The sequence below is a fragment of the Taudactylus pleione genome, unplaced genomic scaffold (genome assembly GCF_031769625.1).
Source record: "Taudactylus pleione unplaced genomic scaffold, aTauple2 ptg000019l, whole genome shotgun sequence".
NCBI lineage: Eukaryota > Metazoa > Chordata > Amphibia > Anura > Myobatrachidae > Taudactylus > Taudactylus pleione.
In genome coordinates this window covers 11,454,836-11,469,421 of record NW_028284421.1, presented here as the reverse complement: position 1 = coordinate 11,469,421, position 14,586 = coordinate 11,454,836, and the positions used below count along the sequence as shown (strand labels likewise).

Here is a 14,586-nt window from a genome sequence, read left to right as displayed (position 1 = left end):
CAATTTCCTGATATCGAGCATTCTCTATAATCTGCCTATATTTCCTATGCTTTTTGCTGATTACCTCATCATTCTTGTGGGCGTACATATGAAAATTTACTGTGAAATTTGCAAGGTATTTCATTTAAATTGTATAGTCTATAGCACAGATATTGTGACTGTGATTTTGCAGAATAATCGTCCCAATTATCGGTATGATAAAAAAATCGCATAGTGTGTACCTAGCTTAAGAGTAGGCTGATTAGTACTTGCACCTGAGCGAGTATGTGTATTGTATTGTTCTGTAAGTCACTTGTCTACAATTTGTTTATGTACTTTGTAAGGTGCTGCGGAACACTTGTGGCGCCATATAAATAAATGATAATAATAATAATAATAATAATATGTGAAAAATCTGTCAGGCTGGACAACCAGGCTCTCCCTACCTGGGGAAAGTGACTGAAGAGTCTCTGAGAGAAAACCTGCTACTTGGGACAAATGTGCTATACTTGCTGAAATTTCCAATATTTTTGTAGTTGTCAGTCAGGAAAGATTTATATGTAGTTAATCCCTGACAGGAAAGGGGTTTATTTTGAAGTTTTATTTTATTTCTCAGCTTAATAAAACTGACTGAGGTCCTTTGTACCTGCAACATTGGACATGTGAGATTTCATCTGCTGCTGACTACTGTCTACCCTAGTAGATGGTACCAGTCCCCCCCAATCCTATTACTATATACAGTCAGGTGCATAAATATTGGGACATTGACAGAATTTTTTAGATTTTGGCCTCTATTCACCACCACAATGGCTTTGAAATGAAACAAACAAGATGTGCTTTAACTGCAGACTTTCAGATTTAATTTGAGGGTAATTACATCCAAATTGGGTGAATGGTGTAGGAATTACAACGGTTTCTATATGTGCCTCCCACTTTTTAAGGGGCCAAAGGTAATGGGACTATCAACTCAAAAGCTATTTCATGGACAGGTGTGGGCTATTCCCTCGTTATTTCATTATCAATTAAGCAGGTAAAAGGTCTGGAGTTGATTCTAGGTGTGACATTTGCGTTTGGAATCAGTTGCTGTCGAATCTCAATATGAGATCCAAAGAGCTGTCACTAATCAGTGAAGCAAGCTATCATTAGGCTGAAAAATCAAAACAAACCCATCAGAGAGATAGCAAAAACATTAGGTGTGGCCAAATCAACTGTTTGGAACATTCTTAAAAAGAAAGAACGCACCGGAGAGCTCAGCAACACCAAAAGACTCGGAAGACCACGGAAAATAACTGTGGTGGATGACAGAAGAATTATTTCCCTGGTGAAGAAAAACCCCTTCACAACAGGTGGCCAAATCAAGAACACTCTCCAGGAGGTAGGTGTATTATGTGTCAAAGTCAACAATCAAGAGAAGACTTCACAAGAGTGAATATAGAGGGTTTGCCACAAGATGAAAACCATTGGTGAGCCACAAAAACAGGAAGACCAGATTAGAGTTTGCCAAACAACAACTTAAAAAGCCATTACAGTTCTGGAACAACATCCTATGGACAGATGAGACAAAGATCAACTTGTACCAGAGTGATGGGAAGAGAAGAGTAAGGAGAAGGAAAGGAACTGCTCATGATCCAAAACATACCACCTCATCAGTGAAGCATGGTGGTGGTAGTGAGTGTCATGGCGTGGGCATGTATAGCTGCCAATGGAACTGGTTCCCTTGTATTTATTGATGATGTGACTGCTGACAAAAGCAGCAGAATGAATTCTGAAGTGTTTCGGGCAATATTATATGCTCATATTCAGTCAAATGCTTCAGAACTCATTGGACGGGGCTTCACAGTGCAGATGGACAATGACCCGAAGCATACTGCAAAAGCAACCAAAGAGTTTTTTAAGGCTAAAAAGTGGAATGTTATGCAATGGCCAAGTCAATCCCCTGACCTGAATCTGATTGAGCATGCATTTCACTTGATGAAGACAAAACTGAAGGGAAAATGCCCCAAGAACAAGCAGGAATTGAAGACATTTGCAGTAGAGGCCTGGCAGAGCATCACCAGGGATGAAAGCGTGCGTCTGGTGATGTCTATGCGTTCCAGACTTCAGGCTGTAATTGCCTGCAAAGGATTTGCAACAAAGTATTAAAAAGTAAAAGTTATGCTGGCCATACACGCTACAATTATCGGGGCGATCCGCCTGATATCGGCGGATTGCCCCGATAATTGTAGCATGTGGGGGGGGCGACCGAGGGTTAAATATTGCTCGGTCGGGCATGCCGGATTGTCCAGCATGCCCGTTCGATGCGATATTTCCCGGTAAACTGTCGGCCGCATCGGGCAGTGTATGCCCATCCGCGGGCGACAGACAGACATTTCCTGTGTTCCTTCCTACGGAAGGAACAGGGAAATGTCTCCTCCCCTGGGGGCGGAGCGCAGATGTCTGCCGAATATCTCACAGTGTATGCCGGCGACATCTGCGGCTGGCAGCCGGCCAGATAAAATGTCTGTCGGTCTGACAGGCATTTTATCTGGCCGTGTATGCCCAGCATTAGATTTAGGATTGTTTAGTTTGTCCCATTACTTTTGGCCTCTTAAAAAGTGGGAGGCACATATAGAAACCGTTGTAATTCCTACACCGGTCACCTGATTTGGATGTAATTACCCCCAAATGAAATCTGAAAGTCTGCAGTTAAAGCACATCTTGTTTGTTTCAATTAAAGCCATTGTGGTGGTGAATAGAGGCCAAAATATGAAAATTCTGTCAATGTCCCAATATTTATGCACCTGACTGTATATGACTAGCACACCTTAAATTTCAAAACATAGTGGTCATGCTTTTTATTGCAAGCAACATATACACAGGGGTGTAAAAAGTAATTATCATTAAGGCATAGAGAAGAATGTCACATGACCATGCCTTGCTGAAAAGTGCTTTTTTACACCAAGCTGAGGATTGATAGCCTCCGGCTCTCCAGGACTGATCTAAAATTTACTATAATGTCGTATCAGCTTTTCCCTTCTAGATGTAGAGTATCATACACAAGAAAAGAGTCTGCGATGCCAGGTGCTGCTTTCATTTTTTGTTTTTTTTAGAATATATTATCAAGAGCAAATGTGAATAAATGCTTTAAAAACAAATACCTAAAAACCATGTCAATGAACCAAATATAACCTAATCTATATAACGCCACAAATCAACTGAATGAGTGCCTCTATCTTATTCTGTATGGTTTTCATAATTGCATTTCACACATTTTCAACAATAGCATGGTCACACAAGTCATTGTGGTTTGATGCTTAAGAATACATCAGGCTACTGAAAATAAATGGTAGATCTAAAACATGTAAAACATATAAATATATTTATAATGCCACTGGAAATGTGCACTGCTTCCATCTGTGATTCCTTGGATTTGGCTTTCTTAATTTAGCAGGGAGATGGTTCAAGATAACCGAGTCCTAACACTTACCAGTACCCTCCACCCCCGCCTAGGTCCTACGAGCTGCATTGCTGCTCGCCATCTTTATACAGGTATATACGTTAATTAAATGGATTAACACAAGCAATCAGTACAGCATAGTTTGGGTTGCATAAAAGGTAAAAGTCCTCTTGGATCCTTGGCCAGGTACAATTGCCTGTCGCCCTAATGGGAGCAACAGTGCTGAATGGGAGAAAATAGAGAATGGGAAGGAAGATGGACAGATGTCCTGATTCACTACCGTATGCAACTGCGATTATGCACACAATCAGCCGATTATTTTGCACTGCATATGCGTACACAGTGCGCGTGATCAAACCGGCCACTGCAATCGGGACTGCGATCGCGGAGGCTACGCAGAATCATGGCAGAGTGATTGACATGAAGTGCTGTTTGTGGGTGGTGACGGGGGGTGGTCGGGGAAACGCAGGTGTGCCAGTGTGTTTGCATGTCGTTGCTGGTACGTGCATAAATTAGCCACTGCGATGCCATACGCAGCCTGAGGTCTCATAGCATGTGTGAAGTTAGCTATTTCTGAGTAAGGTCAGGGCTTGTGCAAGTGTGCGAGAGACTGCGATTGTACCAATGGTTTCGCAGTCTTACTAAGCAGTACGTATGCTGAGTAATGTGGGCGTCCTTGTGCAGTGCTGCGAGGGCATTGCGATCGCAATGTATTACAATACTATTGCAATTGAACTGCGTGCGTAATAGCTATAGCATATGCTGTTGCATATGGTAGTGAATCAGGCGCAGAGTCCACGTTTCAAGTAGCACCCATATAACTAATAAGTACCATATGTAGCAAAATCATATTGGAAAAAGTGAACTGTTACAAAACCATTTCCTTCCTCTGTATTTTCTCGAAGTACCCCCCAAAACTGTTGTGATAATATGAACAGGAATTCATAAGGGTGGCTCTTCTTCTGATAATAAATGAGTCACACTGCAATAAATGTCAAAACAAGTATAAAAATGTCAAAGCAAGTATAATACAATATGCATATAGTGGCCAAAGTCTATCAAAACAGATAAAGCACACTGTAAATGATTGAGGCCAATAAGTTATAAAATACAGCACAAATATTTAATTTATAATTAAATAAATAAATGAAAAATCCCTTTAGTTAAAAACAATAACAATAATATTATTTAGTCCATGGCAAATATATTGGATAAAAGAATGCTAATAACACAGGTCACATTTAAAAGACAACTTAAATCAGGAAAATATTCACAGACTAAGCATACACAAGTAACCTTAAGCTGGGCAATGTGCTTCTTATGGCCACCACACAGAGGGCCTGTTTCAGAGCCGGACGCTCTGAATCAGGGCGTTTTTTGTTTTGTTTTTTGGTGCGTCCTCCTGGACGCTCGCATAGCTGTGCATTGGGGGCGTCCATGATGATGGTCGCGATGGTCAAGACCATCGCGACCATTGGGCTTGCGACGAGACCCTGCGCTAGGGTCTCGCTGCAGCAAGCCCTGGAGTGATTTTGGCTCTATCAGAGCCAAAATCACTCCCACTGACATCACTAGTGATGTCAGTGGGGCCGGACCCAGACGGTAGGCGTTCTCATGGCAACCACGCCCCGGCACGCCCACCAAAGGGGATGTGCTGTCACTCACCATCGACAGCACGCTCCCTTTGGTGCGAGACCCCGAGCGACGGCTTCCCCGTCGCTCGCCGGGTCTCGCGCATGCGCACGACGGAGCAGCCTCCGTCGTGCGCATGCGCATTTGGGTACCATCGACCCGCTTGCGAGCGTCCTGCGCTCGCGAGCGGGTCTGAATGAGACCCTGAGTGATGTGGTAAAAGGCCACTTTATAATATAGGTTGAGTCTTCCATATCCAAAATGCTTGGGACCAGACGTACTTTGGATATCAGAATATTCCGTATTTTGGAAAATTTGCATACCATAATGAAATATCTTGGCAATGGGACCCAAATCTAAACACAGACTGTATTTATGTTTTATAGACACCTTATACACAAAGCCTGCAGGTAATTTTATATAATATTTGTAATTTGTGGCTCAAACAAAGTTTGTGTACATACATGAAATTCGTTTATGTTTCATATACAACTTATACACACAGCCTGATGGTAATTTTATAGAATATTTTTAATAATTTTGTGCCTTACACAAAGTTTATGTACACTGAATCATCAGATAGGAAAGGTTTCACTATCTCAGTCATGCTAAAAAAATTAAGTATTTTGAAATATTTGGATATGGGAGACTCAACCTCAGGGGCGTATCTATAATGGGTGCAGGGTGTGCGGGGAACACGGGCCCCTGGGTCCAGGGGGGCCCCGCACTGCACACCCTACACCCATATTATTACTTACCTCTCCAGAGTCCCACGTCAGCGTGGGGGTCCGGCGCTGTAAAACGACTGGAAAATGGCCGCGGGGGCCATATTCCCAATAGTTTGCGCATGCGCAGTACAGGGAAACTGGGCGCTGCGGCTATTTTCCGAGTGACCTGTGCATACATTATAGACTTTGGGCACACTCTAGTGCCCATAGTCTATAACTCCGACGCTGGCCGCGCACAGCTCAGTGCGTTGCCGGGCGGAGAGGAGGGGGCCCGTGTCAGAGACTGCACACTGGCCCTCTCCTCTCTAGAAACGCCCCTGCTCAACCTGTACTGTTTTCCAAAATGTGCAATGTTCGAAAATCTTTGCAGAACTTTACCTGTTTATAATATATCTGTAAGTATATTATTTGTATACAAGTACACTAATTTTCTTTCCATGTGTTGCATGAAGCTGATACAATCTATTGGTACTGGTATTGTGCAGGAGAACCAGGTTGTTGTTCCATTCTTAGGGATCAATTCAGTTAGCAGCGAGTTTGCAAGAGTGAGTTTGTTTCATGAAACTCCTATACATTGCACGAATGCGAGCACCCCGAGATCCAAGTAGAAATACCTGTCCCACATAATTTAACCTATTATTGAGCTTTTTAGAGAAAATCACCTGAAAACATGTTTATTGGCCACATTATGCTATTTAAATTCCTGCAAGTGTGTGATAATTCATTGGGAGGGTTGTACCAGAGGTTCTGTACTGTGTCCTGACATATTTAACTTTTATTATAGATTTTTCCTACCTTTTCACCTACTACAGAAAAAGCAACTAACTGTGTACCTGGACAAACCATGTTGCAAATACATTTATTATTTTTGCATTCAGAGTATATACTGGTTGCTTTTCCATTAACCTACAAATGCTGGACAGATTCATTTTTACACTGTAATATTTGGACACAGCCCTCCCAAATCTAAAGCTGGGTATACACTAGACCAGTGGTGTCAAACTCGGGCCCTTCAGCTTTTGTGGGACTACACAACCCAGCATGCCCTGCCACAGTTTTAGCATGCCCTAATAGCAATATCGTGGCACTGCATGCTGGGATGTGTAGTTCCACTGCAGCTGGAGGTCCCGAGTTTCACACCACTGCACTAGACGATGTGTGTACCCAGCGACGCACAGTGCGACCTAACGATACATATATCGGGTGGTCCGTTCACACTACATGATCTGGTGTACGGCTGCCCGATATGTCGTTCCCTTGCCGTATCCACAAGCATGGTTTCATTACTCGAAAATCCAGATTGGCCTGAATGTACGGTCGATCTGAAGATGCAACGAATGACGTGGGAGCGCGCAATAGAGTGTACACATTTCACGATGTGGACAATTTGTCCATCCGATCCATCAGAAATTGGCAATCATCCAATACATCGTCTAATGTGTACCCAGCTTTAATCTCTCTGCACATTTTACATCTCACCCACCTGCAGTATAACGTCCCATCTGATGTGCTGCACGTCAGATGGGATGATGTGATGTAGGAAGTGGTGCACATCGTGAAGTGTGTGTACACACCACCGCACATAGGGCCAGGCCCGCTGAGAGCCACGGTGGGCCCGGGTAAATGGGGGCATGGCCTAATCGTGGGGGACGTGGCCACGCCCACTTTCAGGGGAAAAAAGTTTTGCGGCGCTGCACGCTGGCGAGGGGGGCACTCTGAGCCCCCTCAGCTCGTCGCATAACCAGAGGGGGGCGTGATCAGCTTGATCGCTCCCCCCACTGACATAGGAGACTGCTGTGGCTGCTTCATAGCAGCCGCGAGCAGTCTTCCAGTGCAGCCCAGCACACAGCAGCGTGTGCTGGGCTGCTGTGATGAAAGAGGAAGGGGAGCGGTACCGGACCCGGGCCCCCGCCTGGCCCCTCCATCAAGCCTGGGCGCGGGTAATTTGTACACCCCCCTCTCGGCACCCCTGCATAGGGCTTGATTTAGAGATGGACATCCATTTAAAATCCAAATGCAAAAGGAGGTGTCAGACATCTCCTTGCTGCATCTGCGTGATCCCAGCGCTGTGACCGAGGTCGCAGCCTGCAGTCACCATAGGAACAATCGCGACCATCGGTCATGATTATTGTCCCTTCAGCCAGGCTGCGGTAGCTGAAGCTTACTGCAGCCTGACTGGGTCCTGGCAGCTTGTGAGGCATGCACCCACGCAGACCCTGGCCTCATCCCTTCCAGGAAACTGAGGCGACACGCCCGCGTTTCCATGAACGCTGCCAGGGAACGCCCCCGCTCTGCCTCCCGAACACTGCTGCTGGGAGACACTGCGAGCAAACTCACAGATGGTGGGCTGCACATGCGCAGTACACCTCCTGCGCATGCCCGGTCCTCCCACCATCGGAGATTTGCGTTAACCATCGGGTTAGCGTACATCTCTGAATAAGACCCATAGTGTACAGGTGAAACGATTAATTGGATACAATTTCCCGAAACGATATATTGTGCCGCTGTGCAAAGATTGAATTGTGTGTACGCATTGTTTGTTACATTGTACTGTATAGTAGGCCTGTTTCAGAGATGGACGGAATTGCAGAGTCACAAACAAGTGGCTGTGCATTCCATCCATGTCAAAAGGGGGAGTCTATAGGAAACAGACACCTCCTTGCTGCATCTGCGACCCCAGTGCTGCGATCAAAGACACAGCCTGGGGTGACCATCACAACCATCATGAGGTTGCCTCTTTCGCGAGGCTGCTGTAGCTGAAGCTCAGCTGGATCCTGGCAGCTGCGAGGCCAGGATGGCCTTGTCCCTCCTGGAAAAAGGGGGTGACGGTAGCCAGCCACTTCACCGCACTGCCCCCCAAACACCCATGCTGCGGCTTAGGGGGGGTCTGCGGGCGAAACCGCAGGACCCATTCTAAACATGTGATCACTCACCATCAGAGATGTACGCAAACAATCGGGTAAGTGTACATCTCTGAATCAGGCCCCGTGTGTACCCAGCTTAATAGTGGATAGTTGTGCAGTAGCTCTTATACACAGCTTATGTATTTCTCTCAGCATAGACCCATTTTACTTTTCTAACAAATATACATTTTTTTTTTATTTCTTTAACACTAAAATATATGCATGGAGCAAAAAACTATTAACGAACCACGATAATTACAGGCAAAGAAAACGCCTAAAATAACCAAGCAAAAAACGAATGCGGTTCACAGTGGAATTTGTCAGGCGCCACAGTCCTTATCACCAGTCTATATTTGAATCTGTAGATGCCAATGACATTAACCATTGCCAAGGCACACATTTTTCACATTCTTGTCAAGGATCTGGGCTCCTTACAAAATATACGCTTTGTAGGTGATCACAAGGAACCATGCAATAAAACAGGTACAGTATAACTAGCAGCAGGTTGATTATGTTTCTATTACATTAGGTAAACTGTAAAAATAAAAAAAATCTGCATCTGCTATACAACAAAAAAAAGAAACTGCTTGCATCCACACATATTGTAGTTACATGTTCCAAGCGTGACACACACTGGAAGTGTTAGCATTGACTGTGCCAGTGTGTGATCTGCCCGAGTTGTGTAAACGTAGGGTAGAAAGCAAGGAGTGGTCACTCTTATCGCACAACGTTTACTAGATATACATACCAGTACGTGGCCTCACATCGAAACTGCATAGTTTCACTCTGCACTGACAGACCAAACTAACCAGTAACAGAGTATAGATTCCACACACCAGCTTCCACAGTGCAGTACAGGAATCCTTCAATGAGGAAACTGACAGGCAAGATGTCTAGAAATGATATCAACCTTACCGAATGGACACATACCAACTTGTTTTGCTTTATTACTCCACCTCCTTCCTTCAGGCAATTTGATAGTTACACACAGCCTAGGAGAAGCAGGTTATAGTCCACCCACATGCACATGCACCTGTATTTCAAGTAACTCAACCTGTAGCTGCATCCACCCAAGCATCAGCATAGCAATAAAAGTGAATGCATTAACTATTTCCCAGAAAATATTGCTTTGGAGATTCCACTCACAACATTTAGATGTCCAATACAGAATAGCACATACATTACATGGTAAAATGTCAACATCATTTAAGCACACCTGAAAATATATAATTACATGATTATATTCAATCTTGTAAAATCTGAAATTTATCGGCATAATCTTGCTTATAGCTATATCATATAGCCCATAAAATGTATTCATTCTAAAAAATCAAACCACTGCAGTGAGCAGATTCAAATAAAGTAAGAGGGATAGCTAATACAAATCATAACAAGCAACAGAAGAAACATATGCAGAATAATGAATACATTTAGGCAATGTAGTGATATACACCATGGTGACCGGTGACTAAGGAGGAAATAATCTGTACTTAGGAAGTGCAGGGAGTACATTTTGATTGAAATGAAAGGGGGTATCTCCTGGTATTGTCTCAGTTACCCAAGATAAACAGAAGGGTGTATTCTCCAGGACAGGAGGCTAAGGGGTGTATTTATTAAAGGTCAATTTTGATCAATTTAAAATCAATCAACATCGATGTTGTATTTCTGGGGCTAAATCACACACATACAAACAGACAATGTTTGATTTGGTTTTTTTTAAATATTAGTAAATGTGTGATTTAGCCCCAGAAACACAACATCGATGTTGATCAATTTTTAACCGATTAAAATCGACCTTTAGTAAATATACCCCAAAGAGTAGGATGAGATGCAGTCATTAGGGCGACAGTAACAATGTCAGGATTAGGGTTCGGCTGCAGGATAAGAGGGTTAGACACTAGAGGGATAGGGATAGGGCCAGTGCACTCACCAGAGTGTCACTCCATACAATGACTCTGCCAGAGCTGGCAGTCACATGACTGCAGGGAAAATAAGATAGGTTTTGGACTACTTTTGTTGCAACGGGTAAAAAAGGCAGCCTAAGTGAACCCTGGTCCTTTCGCCACTGAGGACCAGACAATAATAATAACAAATTATATATTAATAAATTACCTAAACACTGTATGTAGGCATTTGTATTTTTCAATAAATACATTTTATTAATAGCAAAGTAGTATAGAAGGAAATGATAAATCACAAACAGTAAAAACCCAAAATAGGGTACATAAAAGAAGTTCATACCAGATAGGTGAACACTGGGACCCCTTGACCACTGGATTTACGGATATATTTCAAGGGGATGGAGAGGTGGGCATAAATTTCTTACAGGTGTCCTCCTTGGTAGAGTCACACAGTCACAGCCATTGCGTTTCACCCTTTATGTGGGTCTTCCTCAAGGCATGACTACAGGGACCCGGGAGACTCCGCTGCACATGTCGCAAGCAGGTAAGTCACCGCTGGACCACCAGAGACCAGATGTTGACATTCTAGCATATCGAAATTTCATCAGTGTCTACATGATGGTTGTCGAGATGGTGCATGTTGACAGTATGACTGTAGACATATCATACCACACCCAAGTGGAACAACTGCACCTGAAAGCAGTGCCATATTTTTATATTGTAAATGTGTCTAAATCCATGTTTTTGGTATGCAATGTAATGTGGGAGATATACATTTAATATAGTTTGAGCTATTAATGTAATCTAGTGAGGGTAATTAATGTTATGTGGGAGTTGACGGGGTCCGTTAATGGAATTAATGGCTACTGGCTATTTATGTAGTGTAGGGAACATTATTGAAAGTGGGGGTGGGGGGGGTTAATCAATTGTAGCACCAGATGGGATCTATTAATTTAAAATAGAGTTGTTGTTGGCATCAATTGAATTAAATTTGACGTTGATGGGATCTCTATAAATGTGGGGTCTAATAATTTATTAATAGACTGGTTGGAGTTTGGGGGGGCTACTGATTTAACCTGGATGCTGTTGATTTAATGTCATGCTTGCTTGGGGTGAGGAAGGACTAGAGTATTAAATCATTGCTCGACTTTCTATGAGATGGAGGAGGGGTCAGAGTGCCACAGTGCATCACAAAGGAGCAGCCGCTGACCCTGCTGCTAAAGGATGACAGAGATTTAATCAGTTAGCATCACTTAGTGACATAATCAGTGAGAGTCACTGACGCTCTTATCACAGCCACTCCCACACGTTCTGACCACATGACTCCAAATATCCAAACAGGTAGGAACCTGTGGGATGGAAAAATGGAGAATGATGGAGGAGCATATGTGATAAGAGGAGACAGCATATGTCTCTACTCCCCCCTTGTCACATAAGTTCCCCTACTCATCACCTCACTGCAGGCCCAAATTCATAAAATGCTATTTCCCTAGTGTCCATTTGTACAAAGATTTACTATGGATTGTGAATGCATGGTGGTAACATCATTCCTGTTTTCACCACACATCAATAGTATTTCTATACATATTGGAACAACATGGCCTAGCATTCCATGTCATTTGCTGATATACATAAGGCGATCTCAACAAGAACATTTTAACTATATACTTATTTATTATCTGGTTTATATAGTGCATATAGAAATGACTGCACAGCAATTCTTTATAAAACTGCACAAAAGTAAATCATGTTACTAAGGGGGTGCTTCAGCAGCGGACACAATGCCGATGTTTATGCAATTTGAGCAATTATTTAACATTGTGCATACATGTAAGTCGCACTGCGCACGTGTTGCGTTTTCATTGCAATTACGCACGCACAGATCCATTCGCAAAGTAAGTGTCATGTGGTTAAGTAAATGCAGGCGTGCCTGACCGTTTCCACGCTGTTTCATGGGTGTGCATAAATTAGCCATAGCGATTGCATTCACAGCATGAGACTTCTTTGCACGTGAGGAGAGCTGCAGTGTTTGCGGATGGTCAGAGCTGCTGTACATTCTGTGTGACTGCTTCATGTACATTAATAGTACTGATATTTACGCAGGAGTGCGACATTGGACGGATATGAGAAGGCAGCAGGGGGCAGCTTGTCAAACATTAGCATATTCTAGCAACTGCGATCCGTAGGCGATTGCATTTGCTTCCACTGCTGAATCAGGCCCTAAAACCTTACCTATAGCTGTCTGTAATGTATGGGCCTGATTCATCACGGATCACAACTGCGTACGAAGATCGGCCGATGGTGCGTACTGTGCCTGCACTTGCATCACAGTGCGCTGGCCAGTATTGCGATCGCACTGCGATTACGTACGCAGATACAAAGCCACTGCATAATGAGGGACAGGACGTCAGCGTTTAGCACGCCACTAACACTATTACATGGGCCCCTAACATTGGTCTCTCTATTATGCTCCAGTCCAAAACTATATTTAACATTTCTTTATTTTAATTCTTTAGAAAACTTTATAAAAATGCACAATTCAAAAACTGTGAAGGAAAATAGTGTCCCTACGTGCAAAAGTTAATTAAAATAAATCACAATAATTCAGTGTATGTCAAGGAAAACAATGCAAATAGGATGAAAATGTTGTCAGGGGCACTTTTTATAGGCATAGAATGAGGTGTAGGTGCAGACATGGGAACTGTAGCATGTGTTCTAGTAGTGTGTAGGGCTTTAAAAATAGCTTCATTAACCCAAATTCCTTTGCTGATTTTTTTTTCCCAGCAGGATGGTCCCCTCCCTTCCTGTCCCTCTGACTCTTGTGTCAGGAGGAGGTAAAGTGCATTGAACCCAGACCATTCTCACCCCTCCCCCCAGCTAGGATAAAACAGGGCTCAGAAACAACAACCAAGGTATTGCTGCCAGGACTGTATCATGAACCCCACCACCCTGCACAGAATCACACCTCTACAGAAAGTAATAGAAGAGAGACAGCTTTAGTATACGGAAGGATGGAAAATTCTCCACACCAAAATCATCATCTTATGTATCAATTATAGTTTTGTTTTATAATAAAGATTATAGCATAGTAATATTTGTACAGTATGTCACAAACATCTGCATTTTATTTAAGTTATCATAGTGAAGAAAAAAGTAATGTATATCTCCGAAGCAATCTGGGGTCAACTTAAGTAGAACATAGCTCAAGGACTACAGATAAAGTAACTAATACACCAGCTTACCACTTTATTTGATGTATGAACCCATAACACGAGAAGCTTTAAAAGAAAATGAAAGTAAAGTAAAACTGTCCTCAATCAATCTAGCACATTCCTTTACCACATGATATATAGCATACATAAATATAGTCATAGTCAGAGAAGTTTAAATCAATTATGTTGAACCCTGAAATGATCATTTATCTATTAGTCATACTTTTTATGGGCTATTTCCAGCAGTAATTTGTGAACTCTGCAACCATATACCATCCGACTTGACCCATTGCACCCAACACATTGCTCTGCCCCATCTATTTAAAATGAAATGAAGTGTTATAAATTATATTAAAGTTTTTTTTAAGATCAAGTTGTTATGTATGCAGCCACACCTAGCTAGAATGGTCTTAGGGGTCAATTTAAGACCCAATGCAGTTTTGCCAAGGTAAATTTGATCTCTTACATGCTGCTATACCAAGTGATAACCAATGTATTTTTGGGGGCAATTTAACAAAAACTTTGTGCCAGGATAGTGGCTCCAATAAGACCTCATACCAACAAAAACTGAATTGTAATTTTTTTATATATTTTTTGTACAGAGGTTGGCTAGATGCAATCGATTCGCAACTAGGACTAACAGGGAGATGTACTAAGCCTTGAAAAGTGATAAAGTGGAGAGTGATAAAGTACCAACCAATCAGCTCCTGTCACTTTACAAGCTGTGTCTGAAAATGGCAGTTAGGAGTCGATTGGTTGGTACTTTATCACTCTCCACTTTATCACTTTTCAAGG

At 42.8% G+C, this 14,586-nt stretch overlaps 1 protein-coding gene across 7 annotated transcripts in view; it reads right to left on the bottom strand.

Annotated features, from left to right (window-relative positions):
• Positions 1 to 14,586, bottom strand: part of TJP1 (tight junction protein 1) — a 423,870-nt gene that overhangs the window by 165,902 nt on the left and 243,382 nt on the right. Inside the window, exon 1 of one of the 7 annotated variants that reach the window (XM_088445501.1) lies at positions 9,427 to 9,500. The exons of the other annotated variants lie outside the window; for them this stretch is intronic. The gene's annotated coding sequence lies outside the window, so the exon portion shown is untranslated. Of the gene's footprint in view, positions 1 to 9,426; positions 9,501 to 14,586 lie in introns of those variants that run through there. 7 annotated transcript variants of the gene reach the window in all.